General features: G+C 44.8%; 1 protein-coding gene across 3 annotated transcripts in view; it reads left to right on the top strand.

Annotated features, from left to right (window-relative positions):
* DAAM2 (dishevelled associated activator of morphogenesis 2) overlaps positions 1–19,404 on the top strand; it is a 266,044-nt gene that overhangs the window by 32,344 nt on the left and 214,296 nt on the right. For 2 of the 3 annotated variants that reach the window (XM_077341903.1, XM_077341885.1), the window contains exon 1: positions 1,267–1,619. The exons of the other annotated variant lie outside the window; for it this stretch is intronic. The gene's annotated coding sequence lies outside the window, so the exon portion shown is untranslated. Of the gene's footprint in view, positions 1–1,266; positions 1,620–19,404 lie in introns of those variants that run through there. 3 annotated transcript variants of the gene reach the window in all.

Here is a 19,404-nt window from a genome sequence, read left to right as displayed (position 1 = left end):
TTGGTCATTTTGTTAATGATTGTAAATGTATTTTATTGGATACATTCGTCTTCCCTTTCCTCTCCCCACAACAGACATGTGTGAGGTGGGTGAGGCTGAGAGAGCGCTGATATCACTGCTCGGTCAGAACAGCTGTATCAGTGCTGTGGTGAGCCCAAGGTCACCCAGCTGGCTGCATGTGGGGGAGCGCAGAATAGAACCTAGATCACCAGATTAGAAGTCTGTGCTCCTAACCACTACACCAAGCAAAAGAACAGTCATGTAAATGGGCCCCTGTCATGTAAATGGGACAGAGTTTTCATGTCTGGTTTTCAGGAGGCTTCACGAGCCTTTAATAACAACTCCCCCCACATTTGAGGCTCAATACCTTCGAAAGCTTTTTCTCTTGGTGATCTATGCCTGTCATGCAGCTGTGCAAAGCATAGAGAAATAAGGCCTGGTGCACATATGCAGGAGAATGAAAGGGTGAGGGAGTGAAAGAACGAATTGCACCGCCTCCACCTGCAGGTGATGAATTCCAGCTTTGAACATTCCACCTCCATCCAATAGAAAACTAGCATGGTAAGCTTTTGTATCTCTCTGGTTGTTCTCTGTGCTTGTTTTCTATCTGCCTGGAGTTGCCGTGGATAAGAATGTCAGACTAGTATCTAGGAGACCCAGGTTTGAATCTTCACTAGTGTCACAGATGTGTGCTGGGTGACCTTGGGCCAGCCCCACTGCCTCAGCTTAGTCTACTTCAGTGGAGTAGAATGCTAAGGAGTCCACCCCCCAAAGCAGCCATTTTCAGCAGGGGGACTGATCTCTGTCACCTGGAGTTGAGCTCTAAAAGCAGGGGATCCCTAGGCCCCACCTGGGGACTGGCATCCCTAGCACAAGCCATTTTCCTATTTTGCCCCACCTCTCCAGCCTTACTCTCTTGAAACCAGAATGGCAAGCTATTTAGGGAAGCTTGATCCAAACAGGAGCCAGCAAAAGGCAGCTGCGATGCCAGTCCCCAGGTGGGACCTGGGAATCCCCTGGTTTTACAGCTCATCTCCAGGCAACGGAAAGCAGTTCCTCTGGAGAAAAGGCCTGCTTTGGAGGGTGGACTTAAGTCCATCATCGCCCCAAATCCTGCCCACTCCTGGCTCCGACCCCAAAGTCTCCAGGTCCTTCCCAGCCCAGAGCTGGCAGCCCTAGAAGCCATGCCCATAGCGTGACGCTGAGCAGCCAGGACTGATGACAACCCCCGTCGTTTCCCCAGGCGCGATCCGCGTCTCTGTCGTGGCCGGTGGCTGAAAGCGTAACTGCAGCCGCCGCGCGTCGCGTCGCGTCTTGTCTCTTTAAGAGAGCGTAGCCCGGTAGCGGAGGCAAGTCCTGGCGCCGAGCTGAGAGCGGGGCGCTGGAGCCGGCCACTAGCCCTGGGAAGCCGGACGCGGCGCACGCAGCCTCAGCCTCCCGACGGCCAAATTTCTCTGGCGCTTCCCCTCCCGCGTGGAGCGCAGCCTTCGGGATGGGCGTTGCGGCTGCGGAGCGCTGAGAGCTCGGCTGCTGGGAGAAGGCAGCCGGGAAATAACGCCGCGGGATCCGGCTAGGCAGCCCGAAGCAAGTCACCTTCCACCCCGCCTCCCTGCGCTCCTGTAAGTCTCTTCGGGGTTTCGTCGCGCTCTGGCAGGCAGCTAGCTCGCGGCCGGGGAAACACGCGGGCGAGTGGAGCCCCCCGGGGCCATGGGCTCGCCTGCCCCCTTCTTGACGCGACGGTCTCTCCGCGGTGAGCCTCTTGCAGCAAGCGCTCGCCAGGGGAAGAGGACAAGTGCAAGGAGAAGGTGGTCAGAAAAGCGCCTTGGGCTGTAGAGCAGTCAATGTAGGATTCTTGACAATACAATTTAAAGGGGCTTTGCTTGAGGGCGATTTGCCACTCGTTCTTAAATGCTGGATCGTAGGTTGAACATTTTTTTAAAAAAAATCTTCCTCTCTCCATAAAAGGGCACTCGTAGATTGGTATTGCAGATGAAAAAAAAATCTGCGAAATCCAGAGCGTGAACGGATTTCCAAACAACGTAGCGGCTAATCTGTGCCCGCAGTTGGAGTAGGCGGCACTGAATGGGGGGGAGAGAGAGACAGGGCGCCGACCGGAGTGCCGGGTTGTAGTTCCTCCGTGCCTCGGGCAGAGGGCGCTGCTGCTGTGCCTAGCGATCATCCTCCGTAAAATGGCCTGGGAAGTTGGTAAAACTCGAGTTGAGTAATTCCGTGGTGATAACCTGGTAGAGGAATGATTCACCGTGAAGCGCTCTCTGCAGTGCAGCATCCAAAAGGCAACCCATTCATAATTTTTAGTCGACCTCCGAGAATCAGAATGAGCAAGAAGCCCTGGCCAGCCCTAGCAGAATTTGAGGCTTCTCACCAATCTTCACTTTGCACAGAATTGCAGTAGTTTGGGGCCCATCGAAGCAGCTCTCCAGGGAGATAGTACGGGGGCAACCAGAGCGGGGTTGCTGCAACACCGTCTGTGGCTGCATTGATGATCAGTACTCTTGGGCTGGCTTGTTGATAGCTTGTTGATAGAGTTATTTCAAGGATACTGAGCTACATATTGTGTGGATGGAGAGAAGTGTGACGGTAGAAAGGGTTGCCTTATGTGGAGTCAGACAGATCAGCCGTTTGTGTTGGGGTGTCAGATCTGATTGACAGGGCAGTCTGGGACGCACATGCACATGTGCAGGAGATGTTTGCCAGTGCTAGTGAATGAGGCTTTGCACATGGAGAGCATGCTTGAGCTGTGGCCCCACCCTGCAGCTCTGTCCTGATTCGTGTTTAGACTTCCTGATGTTAGAATGTTTGGGCAGCAATCTTCTTGTGTGCGTCTCTTCTTACTCTCCTTTGAAAGAAGCTTCACAATATGCCCAGCCTTATATTCCCTGATTTGTAGCCCTAGTCAAATGGCCTTGCTTGCAGGTACCATTGAGGGCTGGAGTAGAAATATCCTCACTGTAGTTATAAATCAAGTGAGAGAAACTCGTATGAAAAGACATCCTGAGCAACAGACTTTAAACAGGTCATCGGAATTTAATTGTAGTTGCAGGATCAAAGGTTTTGGGGACAAGCCCATGGATGTATGTCAAGCCCTGTAACCTTAAACTTAGTATGCTGGGAGTGGATTTATGAGTCACCACTGACAGCATGAGCAGGTTGTCCTTCATTCTTGGAAAAGCTGATGAAAATGTTTTATGAGATCTGCTCATTCAGATGCTTAGCGTTAGTGATTCATTGAAGATTTTTCAAGCTACTCATTATGAATGCCGGGTAACCCATGCACAGGCTGGTTTGCATGCACACGCACTTCCTTTCAGTTGTGTATGGAAAAGTAGCGAGATGCAGACATTCAAACCTACCCAGGTTTATTAGATGTAACAAAGATGTGTATACCAGGGTTTTAATTCTGTTTTGTTGAGGGAAGATAATTTTTGGAAGCAGCCACAGAAGTTCTAAGAAAATAATGACTTTGGTGTGCTAATGTCTGCTTAGAGGTATATTGGGAACTAGGTGAACCAAAACTTGTATTGCATTTTGATCTATCTTGTGAATCAGTGGTCGTTGAAGATGATTTTCTAAAACTGGGTTCCTCCTTTTCTTATGGGTTTGTTATATATATGGAAGAACATCAGGTTGATTTGCAAGGAACATCCTCTGCTGTAGTACCTTTCAGGTCATCAGCGAGAGACTCTAAAGCAGGGGTAGTCAACCTGTGATCCACCAGATGTCCATGGTCCCATGAGCCCCTGCCAGCAAATGCTGGCAGGGGCTCATGGGAATTGTAGTCCATGGACATCTGGAGGACCACATGTTGACTACCCCTGATCTAAAGCACACCTCCACAACTTTACACACTCCTCAAGCTAGCCCACCAAGCATGTGCTGTGATCCGTCAGAGACTTGATAAGCTCTTGTTTTTTTGTACTTGGAAGCATAGAGGAGACTTATCAACCCATCCTGGAAAACAATAAACAGTGGTAGGCTGACATTTTTTGAAATGTGACGAAAGCTATGACAAATAGGTAGATATGGCAAGAGAAATTGCCCCATCACCGTCCATCACTCCCTTCACAGTGTTGCCCTTCTATAGAAATTATTTCAGTGGAGGTCTAGAGGGGATGTGCAGGTTATAAATGACATGGATAAAGGAATAGAGGAGATGCTTATTTTAAATTTGCAGTTGACGCAAGGGGTGGCTAATATAGTCAGTGACAGGATACAGGATGACCTTGACAGGCTGGACAACTAGTTAAAATTAACAAAATGAATTTCAACAGAAATAAATGTTCTGTGTCTAGGTAGAAAAATTAAATATATGATTATAGGATGGGGAGACTTGTCTTGGCAGTGGCACGTGCAAAAAGGGATCTAGGTGTTTTAGCAGATTGTATGAACATGAGTCAGCAGTGTGAGGCAATAGGTAAAAAGGCAACTGCAATTTTGGATCGTATCAACAAAACTATAATATCGAGACTGAGTGAAGTGATGATCATTTGGAGTATTGCATTCAGATTTGGCCAATGCAATTTAAGAAGCTGTAGCATGTCCAGAGGAAGGCAACAAAGATGTTGAGGTGTCTGGAGACTGTTCTAGGAGGAAAGGTTGAAGGACTTGGGTACATCTAGCCTGTAGAGGATATGAAGGAGATGTGATAGGATAGACATCTTCAGTTATTTGAAGGGCTGTCATAGAGTGGGGGGAGTGAAGTTATTTTCTGTCACCCCAGAAGGATGGACCAGAACAAGTGGACTGAATTTAAATCAAAAGAGTTCTTGGCTGAACATTAGGAAGGACTTCCTGACAGAGTGGTTCCTCAGTGGAGCAGGCTTTCTTGGGAGTTGGTGTGCTCTTCTTCTTTGGCGGCTAAATGGCCATCTGAGAGCAATTTTGATTCTGTGAATTTAAGCAGATCATGAGAATGGAGGGCAAGAAGGGATGAGTCAGTGCTTGGCTGTTATGGTCCTTTCTTACAGGACCAAGGTAAACTGGTCCTCCAGGGAGACTAGCCAAGGATTTTGGAAATTTTTTCTCATTTCTCTGGGCACAGAGCAGGGGGATCCCTGGGGGAAAGGCGGTCATTTTGAATCTCCTCTGTTGTGCAGGGGGTTGGACTAGAATGTTCCTTGAGATCTCTTCCAGTTTTCTGTGTTTAAATTTCTTTGTGATACTAGTCTTAACAGCCTGACTGTTCTTCCACATCAGGATTAGTAGAACCACTTGTTACATGACATTATTCCCTGACTAGTAATCAAGCCCGCTGTACCTGGAATACAGTGGGTGCTAGCGGGGCCGCGTGCGGTCCCCGAGTCGGCAGGCCGCAATTGCCGCCGTGGCAGCAGCCTGACGCATCGGAGGCACTTCGCGCCTCTTGACGCGTCAGGCCGCCGGCAAGGGAGCACCCGCCAGCCGCACTGCACGTGACGCTGCTGCACTGCGTGTGACGCTGCTGTGCTGCACATCAGGCCGCCGGCAATTGCTCCCTTGGCGGCTGGGCGGCAATCGGAGAGCCCAATCGGCAGGCGCTTTGCGCCTGCCGATTGGGCCCTCCCATTGTCAGTCTGGAGGAAGGGGCCAATCTGCACCCTTCCTCATCCCGGACAGAGCCCGCCCTAACTCCTCCCCCCAAGGCCTTATCGCATTATTTAGTCCGCGGCGCCCGCAGCGCCACAGGCGGTGTTAAGGTAAGTATCTGTTTTAAATACTTTTTTCTAGCCAACAACCTGTTTTCTTCACTTGCTTACTGGTTATTTGGTGTGTGTCCTTTATTAGAACAATCCACCCTGATCCATCAGGGAGAGTGGGAAATAAGAGTAAAAATTATCATTTTTATTACAGTCCTTTCTTAAATATTGTTTTGAGCATAGCAAAGGCATTGGGTAGGTTTCTGCCCACTGAAGGGCTACATTTTTGGCAAAATAATAGTTCTCTCGAGTAAGACTTTTGAAGCTGCTTCCCTTTGGTCATAACATGTTTGGTAGTAACAGAGATATGACTATAAGTCGGCAGGGATAGAGTAAATGTTGGTGTGTGCTGGATATTATGTCGATAAGTTTGAAAACACCATGCTTTTTTCATTGCCTACTGATGTGCAGTATCAAGACGTTGACATTTCCTTGAATGACTTCCCTTAGTGCTGAGATCTTAGAGGTCACCAAAGCTGAACTCCTTTAATAATGTCAGAGCTTTATTTTCATGTTATTTTTCAGAAGTTGCTGAGAACTTGGCCCTAATGAGAAGATCAGCCTGTCCTAAGAACAGAAGCAAAGACCGTGCTTTTGTAGAGGTGCTTGAATAAGGAATAGTTGCTACACATTGTCTGGTGGGGGAAATCTCCTTTCCCTCTAAATGAGACAGTCGATTGGATGAAGCATGCTCTTCTTTGCTGAAATTCCACCAATAGAAGATGCTCTAGGATGTCAAAGACGGGCAGAGTCTTCCCTAGACAAATGCTTAGATGGAAGCAATTTCCCCATCTCCTTCCCGTGTTCTGTGTTCCCCCTTCCCCCTTTCTCTTTCTCGTTTCCCCCGCTGATGCCCCCATTTGCGGCAGTTTAATTCAAAGAGCTGTGCTTCTTGGGACCTGAGGCCTCTCATTAGGAGGAGCAGCTCTGACATACTTTGCTCAGGCATATCTCTCTGTCTCGATGGCCTGTTTATTATTATTTAAGGTAGCTGTAGCAAAACTGCTGACTTTTGAAGGGAAGCACAATTTCATGCCAGAACCATACATCGTGCATCATTTTCAGCTTCCTGGACTTTCCCTCTGGGGTCTCACATTTGGTCCTTGGCAGGGTTGAGAGGTTGAGGTGGTTGAAAGGTTCTCTGGTCACCAAATGCTCTTCTGTTAAAGCCTAATGCAATATCCATGCAGAATAAGGTAGGCTGAGGACAGGCTTGGGAAGGGGGGGGGGAACCCTTTCCTGTTTGGATGGTTTTCTCATTGGTGTCAGCTGCATGGCTCAAGCCTGGCATTTTGTGGTTTAACAAATATACAATGCGGGTGCCATGTAGCAAAATATAGCGGGGTGTGCCGAAGTGTATATAGCTCTGTGGCCGGTAACCTTACCTAGGTCTGGCTGCTCTGCAGTATGATTGTATGGCCGTGTTTATTTTGAAATCTGCTGAAAGTCCTGCAAGTTCAGCTCTTGGAGTGAAATTTTTCCAGCAGTTGATGAAGCTGGAGCGCTCACCAGATGAAATGCTTTGGTGTTATCATTTTCAGTTAATTAAAAAAATAAACCTTCGAATCCCTGATAGGGGCACTTTTACAAATACTGTATATATTGCTTAAGCTCTGTGCTGGCTACCCTCCCTTCCAAGAGAGCGGCTGCCAGAATCATGCAATGTGGCTGAGGAGGAGAGAGGGAAATAAGTTGTCTTTCCTCCAGGCTTATTAAATGTCTTTGACTAGAGCTTTAAGAAGGGCCCAAGCCGAGAGAGCGTGAACTGGCCAGCACTCTTAGCCCTCAAGTCAGTTTCTGATGGAAACATTTTAAAGGATCGATGTTTTTCCCTACAGGCAGGGAAGCAAAACATTTGTTTAGCAACCTGATAATACCGATAAATGAGTCTGGCCTGAGTGGCTGGGCCTTTTTTGTCCTAAGTAAAAAAAGGTTTGCATTTTAAAGAAACGGAATGGTAAGTTTTTGTGTCTGTGTTTTTGTACACAAACGTCACCTACATAGAATGGCACTCTCATGCTGAGTTCATCAGAAGAGGCCTGTAGTCTCACAGGCACAGTCACTAATGAATCACAGTCCTGATGTCTCCCACAGGCTTGTGGGGAAAATCATTATGATTCAGACTGTGCCTCTCTGCCTTTAGTGCTGCTGAGGGGGCCCAGGTGCTGATCAGTAGAATGTAAATGACAGAGTTATGGCGATAATCTTTCAGGAAAACTATCCAGAGATATAAGGTGTGCAGGGACAAACTATGGTGAGGTATGCCAGCACTGGGGGCTTGGGTCCAGTTGGCTCAACCATGTACATCAGTGTTTCCCGGCCATGAAACTGAGGTTCCACATGGTACCATGCAAGCCCCTCAATGATACTTTGTTGTGGGGGTTTTCAAAATGGCAGATGGGAAAGAAAAAGTTTTAATTAAAAAAAGAATTCTACTTATTTGGGTGTGTTGACTTCCAAAGTGGCCAATGATGGGTGGGAAGGGGAGGGATCCTAGCCATTTACATGTTTGCCACCTGAGGGTCATCTTGATTCTGTGTGAGCATGTCAGGGAGGTGTGGCCAGCTTGACATCGCTTCTTGGTACCTTGAATCCTGAAAAATATTTCAGCAGTACCTCCATGATCAAAAGATTGAAAAAGGCCACTGTAGATGCCAGTCAGCAAATGCAGCAAGCCAGCTACTATTGTAGCGATGGTGACTATGCTGTTTCCCGCTGCTGCAAAGATTGAAATTTGCAGATCTCATTCTTTCTGGTGCAGGAGGGTGGGGGACAACCTATGCTAGGGCTTGCAGCCAAGTGAAGGAGCCGAGTAGCCTTGACTTATCTCCCTCCCCTGCTTGAGAATGCATTGAGTGACCAGAGCTCTCATTGCTCATCAGTGTTCCTGCTGCCCTTGCAAGTAGAGCACATTCCCAAGCCCCCACTGGCCCTATGCAGCTGTCTCTCATACTAGATACACTCAGGTCCCTTGCTCCCCTCTTCATATAGGACATGGCAGTCAGCAAGACGGTGGTGTAGCTTACCTAGCAGCTGGAGCTGGGTGCTGAGTGCCTGTTGCTCATGGACTGCCATGCACTGGAGTTCTATGAATTGCTGCACAATGAGTTGGCCATCAGTGTGGCCTTGCCAGGCATCATACTGCACCGCTTGCCGAAGGGCAACCAGCCCCTGTGCGCCCTCTTTGTCAGTGGGCAGGTGGAGCACAAGAAGTTTGCCTAGTGCTGTGAGATCAGCACTGTCACCCTCTACAATGCTCTCTTCACCCCCCCCCCCCGACAGCTAGTTCCTCAGGGTACAAACATAAATTGGCTCAGTGGAAACATTCTCTGGCTCAGCCAATAAGAGCTCCTGGAAAGTCAGCATCTCTGCTACGTGAGATATGCAAGTGCTCCAGAAAGCTAACTGTACCCCCCAAAAAAAACCCTGCCAAGCCTGCCAAAGCTGAAAAGACTCGTATGGGCTCACTCCTGGGGATGTGGCTTCATGAACATAGGATCACAAATGCCAAACTGCCCCATTGAAGTTGGTGTTGTGGTCCGTGCTGATCTCTACTGCATGCTACCTGGTTCACAGTAGTGTCCCTCAATGGGATTGAGTTCTGGAGAATCCATATCACTGGGAAAGTGGGAAGACTTTGAGCTATGCTACCAAACAAAGCAGCCAAAATATCCCTTCCATCTTCATATCTATATTTCCACTCCTTGAAAATTTTGCTTTGAGTTTTGACCAGCTGCCAAAGACCTGATTTCACAATTTAAATATTTTGTAAATACACTGATTGCATAAGTATTGCTATAGTTGTAACTATGCAGGTGTGGTAAAGACTGGGCATGGACACAAGTTGATATAGTAGTTTGTAGAATATTGTCTGTGAATACAGGTAAGTGGAGAGCATGGGAAATTACTGTGCAAACATGGCTTACAGAGCCCTGATTTTTCTAGTGTCTGAAAAAGTTGATTAGTGATGTTGTGTGGTGACCCAGAACAGACCCACCGTTCAGTGTGGCTAGTTCTGACAATCTCTTGGAAATGTTTGCCTGGCTTAAATGACTGGAAATCACATGTGCAAGATAGGGTTGTAGCTTTCAGATCTGTTTGTGCATGGAAGAGTGGATGCTCTCTGTTTGTGCTATGGAAAGAGAAAGAATGGTGATGTATATCTGATGCTGAGGCTTTCATATGAAGTGTTATACTTTTTAGATGGATTTTTTTTTTTGCCTGAATTTCTCAAAATAATAGAAAGGGGCTGACTCTCCTAGTGTCTTCTTGGTGGCACCTCCCCCCTCCCTTCTTGATTATGCTTCACCATCAATGTATCTTGAAAAATCTAGGAACCTTCTGTTCACTGGGAATTTTTAAGGAACTTGATTTGTATCTTCCTTGTCTCTCTCCTTTTGATGATTATTCCATTCAGTAATGTCTAGGCTCTTCTTTCATGTTTGCAATGGGAAACATCTGCTTAACTTACCTGCATATACAGAGTCTGTATTATAATGGTTAGTTTTTGGGTGATCCCAGTTTAAATTCTCACTCTGCATGGTGCTTGTGCGGGTGATCTAGGGCTCATCACTCTGAGCCTAACCTATCCCACAGGGCTGTTGTGATGACAATACGGAGTGAGCAGAACTATGTACACCACCTTGAGCCCCTTAGAGGAAGGGTGGATTAAAAAGGCAAAGAATCCATAAATGCAAATGTGAACTCCACTGGAAAACAGCCTGGACAGGAGAGAGGCCTTTTCTGTTTATTGACCAGATCTTTATGGTCACAGCACTTCATGATTTCCCCAGACTTTGGAAAGATGGAGAAAAAATAATTCCAAGCTATGATGACTTCTTGAATCCACTTCTAATGTTACTGTCCTTCTGGTGATCCGCTTGCAAAATAATTCCATGTTAATTATTCCCACTCCAGCCTGAAAGGCAAAAATCTTCCATCAGTCAACATTGAACAAGCTCGTTTTATTTTTAACATTTACTGTCGATCAATATATAGCATTACTGAGCAACAGGTATTTCATGGCCACTTCACACAGTTTGCAGAAGCAGATGAACTATGCTGTTGAGTTCCCAGCCCAAATGACCTTGACCCACCTGCCAGCCTTGTGGTCCCCCCCCTGTGATAATCCTGACCTGAGTTTGAGCCCCAGTTCTTGAACCGCAGTTGGAGAACTGCTGAGTGGAGGATATAAACCCAGCAGCTTCTGTTTTTAAGATCACTTACCCTGGAATGAAAAAGAGAGATGGATGAAGAGTTTCTGATCTTGCATGAGTTTTCTTTTAATTAGCTTTGTCTGGTTCAGTCTGGCTCACCCTCTTGAATATGTGAAGAAATCAGTGAGTTCAAGAGTTTGTTATCCCAAGACAGCTGATCATGTAAGGAGGGCAAGAATTGGCCCTGGATAATAAATAGCCATCCCTGGAAAATTTGCTGCATAGCTCTGTCAAAGAGCAGTCCACTGAACCTTTTCCTGGTGGTCTCCGCTTTGCTTTTCAGCCTGGGTTATGTTGACCCAGAGGCAGAAGTTGACTGTGAAAAGAATGTGAGACTGTTCAGGGTCTAGAGAGATGCTGCAGGCATTGCCCTTCTGGTCTCCACATTCCGAATGGCTACCAGCAAGATCCATATCTTAAAAAAGAAATAAGATTTATTGAACTACAACAACCCAAAAAAGACAATAAAGATAGAAAACCATACCAAATAAGTACACTGTCAAAAGATTTACCCATTGCATACTATCCAGTTAAGCATAAAACACGAATGTCAGCTTTGAGTGAGTCTCCTGTTAGGACTCATCATTGTTTATTTGGTAAGTTGTTAATTTCAACAAACCTGAATTTCTTTTACTTATGACAGCCAGTTTTGAATCTTGGTCAATATGTTTTTGTTTCCATTTCCTGGCAAAGCAAGATCCATATGTTAATGGATATGTATTCCTTTTGTTATCTACCTAAAGAACAGCACAGGCCAGTGGGACAAACCATACTCACTATTGGAGAGTTATTTGATCTTGGGAAAGGTAAGGTTTTGCTACTGGTTCCAGGGATAAATGGGGAATTTTTTGAACTGCAGGTAAATCCAAGCACAGTTTTGAAATTCACAAGGAAAATATCCCAAAGTATGAGGGAGTCTGGAAAAGGAAGGGAACAGTGGTTTAAACTAGCCAGAGTCAAATGAATTTCTGTGCGTTTTCGTTTCTTTGGAATATCTTCTTGTGTAGCTTTTGGCTTATTGCCTCCTATGGCTCAGGACTTTCTTTTTTTTCATGCTCTGAAACAGAAGGAGTAGTGTAAACTTGAACTCCCAAGAAAACCAGCAAGGCTATTTTCCCCTTTAAGCCTGACTTTGCCTGCTATGATCCCTCCTTTCATTAAATTATATGTTCACCCAGATCTGCCTCTGCCAGAAAAACAGCAAAATAACCTCTAACAAAATCCCCAGCAAGTGGAAAACCTTTGCCCCAAAATTTCTGTCCCAGGGGGTAATACAGCATACAATTAAAGCTTGGAGAAAAGGAAATTCTGCTTGTGTTGTCAGCTTGAATGGGGCACAGCAGGGTTTTGCTGAGAATCTCTGCATATGTGTGTCAGTATGGAAACTGTTTGCAGACATTCTCTAGAATCTTCAAAACAGAGGGCAGTAGTGTCTTGCATGAGTTTCAGATCCAGGTGGCCATTCAGAGTAGTCTTACAAAATGAATTGTCATTGGAGAGGCCATCAGAGAGGAGGCAGGAAGCCGCTAGGTGCCCTACTCTCATGGACACTGCTCAATTAAAGCTCTCGTCAAAGAACATTTATATTTAATTTTAATGCCACTTAAAAAATCTTTTGTGTGGCTTTGGTCCTCAACTCAAATAAATGGAGCCAAGCTGCATTTCAAAAGATGCAATGTTTTGCTGATGTTTTTGTTTTTGGTTACAGCAACTGAGGATTCTGGAGAAATAGGGAACACTGAGATTTTCAATGGAGCCTTGCTTTCTGGTAGACACTCCAACTCCCTTTACCCCATTCCTCTCATTTGATTCAAACGGAAGCCTATTCTTAACCCCATTGTTGCCTTTCTTCATGGAGAAGGGGAGGAGGAAAGTCATTTTGCAGGCTTTATTTGTTTGTTTGTTTATTTATTTACATTCATATACCGCCCTCCCCTAAGGCTCAGGGCAGAACAAATGGACGTGTTAAGGTATGAGGAAGGAGATGGTATAATAATTGCTTGGATTTCCATTTATGCATGTGTTTGAGAGAAGAAGAAGAAGAAGAGTTGGTTCTTATATGCAGCTTTTCCCTACCCGAAGGAGGCTCAAAGCGGCTTACAGTCCCATTTCTCTCCCCACAACAGACACCCTGTGGGGTGGGTGAGGCTGAGAGAGCCCTGATATCACTGCTCGGTCAGAACAGCTTTATCAGTGCCATGGCGAGCCCAAGGTCACCCAGCTGGCTGCATGTGGGAGAGCGCAGAATCGAACCCGGCATGCCAGATTAGAAGTCTGCACTTCTAACCACTACACCAAACTGGCTTAACCTTGTGTTCTGTTATCACTTAGTAGGGGCTGAGTGGAAGGAACATTGGCCTTTCCTAGTAGAGGGATAATGCTTGTGGTCATCTGAAAAAGAGAATCACCTAAATCAGGGGTGGCCAAACTTCGGCTCTCCAGATATCTGTGGACTACAATTACCATGAGCCCCTGCCATCAGAGAGCAAGACTTCTTCACTGTTCAAGCTACCCAAGCAGCCCCTTGAGGCTCTACAATCCAGTAAGGCTAGCTCTCAGGTTGTGGTGGAACAGGGGGAAGTGATAAGCCTGGCTTGCTCTTTTTGTCATCTCCCAGACTGATGCCACTGTTGCATGGAAGATAGTACTACTTGGAGAACCTTCATGGTTCTTGGAGCAGGCATGACAATATGATCAGTACCATTTGTAGTCATATGTTGTTTATCTTCTGCTTCAGAGAGTTCTTATGGGTAATCTTATGTGAGCTCTCTTGATGTTTACTGAATCTTTTGTACATCACTGTGGGGCTTATTGACTGTTGTTTTTCCTATTTGGGAGCATAATTTCTGGTTGGCCCATTCTTTCAAGTGGTATGAGCCCCAGAGTTTTGCAGTCTGTTATTTTCCCCTTGATTTCTACAAAGCTGGCTATTAATCTGAAAGGTTTGTGATAGTCACTATTACATCAGAGCACTAGCTAACAAGGAATCTGAGACTCTGTGGTTTTCAAATATTGAAACTGACAGTTATCTCCCCGTGTGGCTTTCCCCCCTATTTGAGACAAGTCTAGAATTGTGATCCACCATAGAAAAGACATAGACCTGATGGAAAAAACTGAACCTCAAAAAAGCATTGACCATATTTAATTTCCTCTTCTTCCTCCTTTGTGCTCAAACATTGCCTGCATTCTTCACAATCCATAGGGTCCAGAATAGTTGGAAACTATATTCATCTAACATAACGTAGTCCTACATGGAAAATGAGCAAATCTTGCCTAGTTAAATGGCTGTTTCTTGTTGCTTTAATCACTCCAGAGTGCTTAATTAATTTTTTCTTCTTTGTGTCTGTGTACAATTTTACTTTTAAATAATGAAAAATCATTAAGCTACCTAGCAGCCCCTTTGCAATCTGTGTTTAGGAACTCTTGCTGATTTTCTTTGGAAAATTGGTCCTCTATGTTAAAATCTGTCATGTTTGATGAATCAATGATGTTAAAATACATTTTAACTTCTTCATAGCAAACTGTATGCATTCTAGTGATATTTCAACCCTCTTCATGTCAACTTCTATAATATAAAAATGAACACCTACAAATTGTTTCTACATGAAACGCATGCTGCAGTGTAATTGCAAAGGATCAGTACATATGTAACTGCCACTAGTTACATAGAATCCAAGCTTCCCCCAAACTAATAAGTAAGCCATGTGATTGATGTAACTTTGGAAAGACAGGCATCTTTGTGCTATATTGCAGTGGTCCCCAACCTTTTTATCACCAGGGACCGGTCAACACTTGACAATTTTAGTGAGGCCCGAGGGGGGGGGTAGTCTTTTGCTGAGGGACGTCACCACCGCCTGAGCCCCTGTTTTTCTTGTTTCCCGCTATCACTCCTGACTTCCCGCCGCCCGCTGGGGGGGGCGCTGCCAGCAGCAGCTGCGTACTGCCATACCAAGGGAGAGCCCCAGCCATGGTGGCTGCCGGAGAGCACCAAAGGTGAGTCAGTGGCAGAGTTGCAGGGCAGCCCCCAAGGCAGCAGCTGGGGAGGAGGATGAGGAGGAGGTGCGGACCGGTACTGACTGATCTACGGACCAGTCCCGGTCTCCTGACCGGGGGTAGGGGACCACAGCTATATTGGTTTCAATATCTGTTTGACTTAGCTGACTCCAAAATGTCCTTACCAGTTACATTATCTACTAATTTCTTGTTAAGGTTGTCTTAACCTTCATGATCTATAAACCTGGCTTCCAAGTAGCAGAATAACAAATAGACATGAAGATTACTGAAAGATACCAAATACTATTTCTCCATAGCTTGTCTCTGCTGATGTGATAAGGTAATTTGTTCAGAGTAAGAAGGCTAATTAGTTAATAGTGAGAAGGCTGGCCACATGGTTGACACTCTCTGAAGTCACTTGTAGTCGTTCAGATAGTGCCAACCTATTGGCCAGCCTTCTCACTATTAACTAATTAGCCTTCTTACTTGTAGTTGTTAGAAGCAGCTATGTGTAGAGTGAGAAGACTCAACATGAGTGATGTTTTTTATGTCTAGCTCTGAAAGGCAGGAGCAAAAGCTTTCTCTACAGTGCTCTTATGTAACATGACTACCTCGAAGATACAAGCACAGCAACAGATTCAGGAACAGCAAGTATGAGTGAGTGATAAGTGACTGCTACTTCATTGATGGTGGACAAATAAAATATATTGATTAGTAATAAATGTTCCATCCCAGCAAGACTCTTCCATTGATCAGTCATTATGTCAATGTTACTGTTGTATCAACGAAGTCTATTGTTTAATACTGTGTGTCTGATCTGAGCTTGTGTGTGTCTCTGGAGGGGATGCTTCACATATTTTAAGTTTATTTCAAAATGTTTGCTTGGAGTGGCCTTTAACCATCAGAGGGTTTGTGACTATAGCTTCCATTCTTTGTTTTAAATAGATGGCCTCTATGACCTTTGTTTTATTTGATGGCTCTAGAAAATAATGTGAAAGATAAGTTATCACAGGAAGATGGCCAATGAGCCCCAGTTTAACTGCTAGTAGATTAAAAACGCAGGACAATCATCTAGAGCCTGCTGCATTGTTTTAAAGCTCTAGTTTATACCATATTATACAATGAAATGTGTATAGCCCTTTTTGGTTTTTATCAGAAAATGTCTGGCTTGTATTATGAATTTCCAAAGTCCCAGCTTATTAATACAGTGGAGGCAAACTGGATTGGAGCCCACCTTGTTCCTCAACTAACAACTGCCCTCATTGTGATTTTGACCCGTTGGAGGTCATGAGACCATTGGTTTTCTAGATTTCTCTTGGAGGATGTTCTCCCTGCGAATATGTTCCTCTATGGGCGCATATTTTGCCCATGTAGAAATGAATCTGGCGCTGCAAAGTGCGAGTATCTGTAGGGAAATAAAATAGCTTTAAGAAAAAATACCTGGAGTGATGGTCCTTAATAAGGGGACTTCTAGGCCCAGACTGCACTCACTGACCACCTCTGGTCTGCCCCTCTTCTAAATACCATTGTATCTTCTGTTTCTGTTATTTGTGGCCATTTGTTTCTTTGCCCTGATGGCTATATTTCCTTATGGTACCATGCAGGTGCGTATAGACTGAGAGTGCATATTGATGGTAGAAGAATAGGATAGATGACCTTGCAATCTGATCAATGCTGCTGCAAAATATCACCTGTCCTTTTTGTTTTTATATGCATAGTACCCAATATTTCACTTTGTGAAAACTGCCCATTTGCAGTGATGTGTTTGAACATATTTGGAGCTCTCTTGAGCATTCGCACAGCTTATTTAATGGGCACGGCAACTCTATCCTAAATTGGGATTTACGCACAAATGACAAATGTATCCCAGTCTGCAAGGATGAATATACATTCCTTTGATGTTATCTTAAACAAAGATCCTAAGTCTTAGAAAATGTTTTAGGGACAATATGTTAAATTTTAGAAAATAATTTGATTGTATGCTGCTCCCCCCCCCCTCGAAAACATTGCACCAAATCAGGCATTCCAATCTATACAGTGATATCCTGGCTGAGCTCTATGAGAGATCCTTACAAGACTTCCACGGGATGTACGTGAACGGGAGACGCAGCACTGTGTTCCGGGAACTGCAATCTTTATGATGGGCCATATGGGCTAGCTGAACGTTTTTATGATGTCGATTGGGTGATAAGTTTTGTTGCCTACGCTGGTTCTTTAAAAATGTTGTTTATTGCATTTTCTTCTCACACATAGTTTCTTGTCCGCCAGAACTACTATCCAGGAGTTCCAATGTACACAGTGTTGTGGAATGTTTAGTGCGTGCAGGGGAAATATACTTGCATACAAGTGAGTTTTTCCTCCTAGCAAAGAACAAGATGTACCTGGGTGGTTGGGTTGTGAGACCAAAATCTAGAAAATTATATCTGCATCTGCCGATCCTTTGAGGAGGGGTAGAACAGACCGTTGGAGGAGACTTAATCTTATCTTGTGTCCTGTAGATATTAGGTCTCCCTTCTTTGCTTTCTGTTATGAGAAATAGAGTTCAGGGTCCCAGCTACCTACTCTGGAGTTCAGTTACCTCCTAGTAACCTTGTTGTTTTGGTGTTCACCATGGTGAAGAATTGTCACTTTCATGCTGCTGCTTTTTAAAGTGTGTCCTGTCCTGTAACTTCTGCAGAAACCTGACCAGCCTGGGCAACAAAATGCAGACAGGGTGAGTTCTATTGCTCTCTTTCATTCCACACTGTAAAAGACATTCTCAGATGCAGTTAACTTTGGGAGCATGTATTTATTCAATGTATACCACCGCTCTCAGCAATCTGGCTTGTGGTGGTTCACAACATGTAAAACATCCCATAAAACTTCTAAAAGAATCTCAACATTCCCATCATACAATAAAATCCCCATAATAGTCATACCCTTACAATAATCTCCATAGCAACAAATAAGATTAGACAATTAAACAATTACAATTCAAACAATTAAGATGGCAGTAATAGACAAAGTCAGTTCTTCCCTATATGTCTATCGCTAAGGCATCGGTGGGTTGTAGCACCATATAATTGGATGGAAAGAAAAAGGATAGGGAATAGATATCTCATGTCTGCACCATTCACATGTTACACATGTGTAAAGCCCTGATGGACACAGAGAAATGAGAAGAGGCTTTGAAACAACACTTCTAAAGATCGCCAAATCAGAAACCACTGTACGTTAACAGTCATGTATTACATGACCATTTCAACTAGCTTCTATTTAGCTACTTGTGACATTCTAGTTGACCAGGCTTTGGTGAGGTTGCATATCCAGGCCAAACTGACACAGTTGTGCCTCCCAGAGAAGTTCCTTCACTTTTGTTCTGCTGTAGGTAGAATGCACCTGGTTGCAAAGAAGGGGCCTAACCGAGGGTCATAGTAACCATTTCTATGTTTTACATTTAAAAAAAATAGGGTAGTTGAGATAAGTGATTTTCTTCAGGCTAGATGATGAACCTGTGATAGGAAATTTTTCCATGTAATGAGATCCTGGCTAGACACTAAAAGAAGTAGGCATGCAAAAGGTAGAGCCAGCTTGGTGTAATGATTAGGAGTGTGGATTTCTAATCTGGCGAGCCAGGTTTGAATCTGCACTCCCCCACATGCAGCCAGCTGGGTGACCTTGGGCTCACCACAGCACTGAGAAAACTTCTCTGACCGAGCAGGAATATCAGGGCTCTCTCAGCCTCACCCACCTCACAGGGTGTCTGTTGTGGGGAGAGGAAAGGGAAGGCAACTGTAAGCCACTTTGAGCCTCCTTCAGGTAGAGAAAAGCAGCATATAAGAACCAATTCTTCTTCTTCTAAACCAGAATAGTTTCCCCCTGCTCTATCTGAATTGCCAGTTGGAACTATTCTGTTCCTCTGCTCTTTGTTTTCATTCTCCCTGTTGCTGAAGTTGGTTTTGCACTGATGTACCAGCAAAGTTATAGAACTCAACCTACTGTTTTCTTTGTTTGAATATGCATATGTTGTTACTCCTGTCCTGGCAGTCAGCTGGACCACTCTAGAGAGCCTGTATTTGAGGACATGGCCTAGAAGATGATCCGATCTCAGCCCATAACTCAGATTCCTAACTGCTTCTGTCATTCTTTTCTAAGGAGAGGAAAAATGTGAGTTAGTTCCCTAAACCTCTGCCTTGCAGTCTGTCTGATTACTGTCAAATGTATCTTTTTTCATTTGGGTTTTATGCTGTGTCTAGCTGAAAAGAGATGCCATCAGATGATAATCTTTTTGAGACCCAAAGTGCTGTGGGACTTGTCAGTGCATTCAATGCTTTTATTTTATATTCCCTTTTCCCTCTATCATGTGAAAAGTCTCCCGTCTCTCAGCATCATTGGAATTGTGGACAATGAGTGAGTGTTCTTGATACCTTCTTGTCAATGACAGAAGTAGTAATTCTTCCTCGGCATAAGCTCATCAAGTTCTGTTTATCAAGTATTATACCAACAAGCTGTAAAATTTCATT

This window comes from Paroedura picta, chromosome 1 (genome assembly GCF_049243985.1).
Source record: "Paroedura picta isolate Pp20150507F chromosome 1, Ppicta_v3.0, whole genome shotgun sequence".
NCBI classification, from domain to species: domain Eukaryota; kingdom Metazoa; phylum Chordata; class Lepidosauria; order Squamata; family Gekkonidae; genus Paroedura; species Paroedura picta.
The sequence above is the reverse complement of the archived record's forward strand: the minus strand, read 5'-3'. Positions and strand labels throughout refer to the sequence as shown.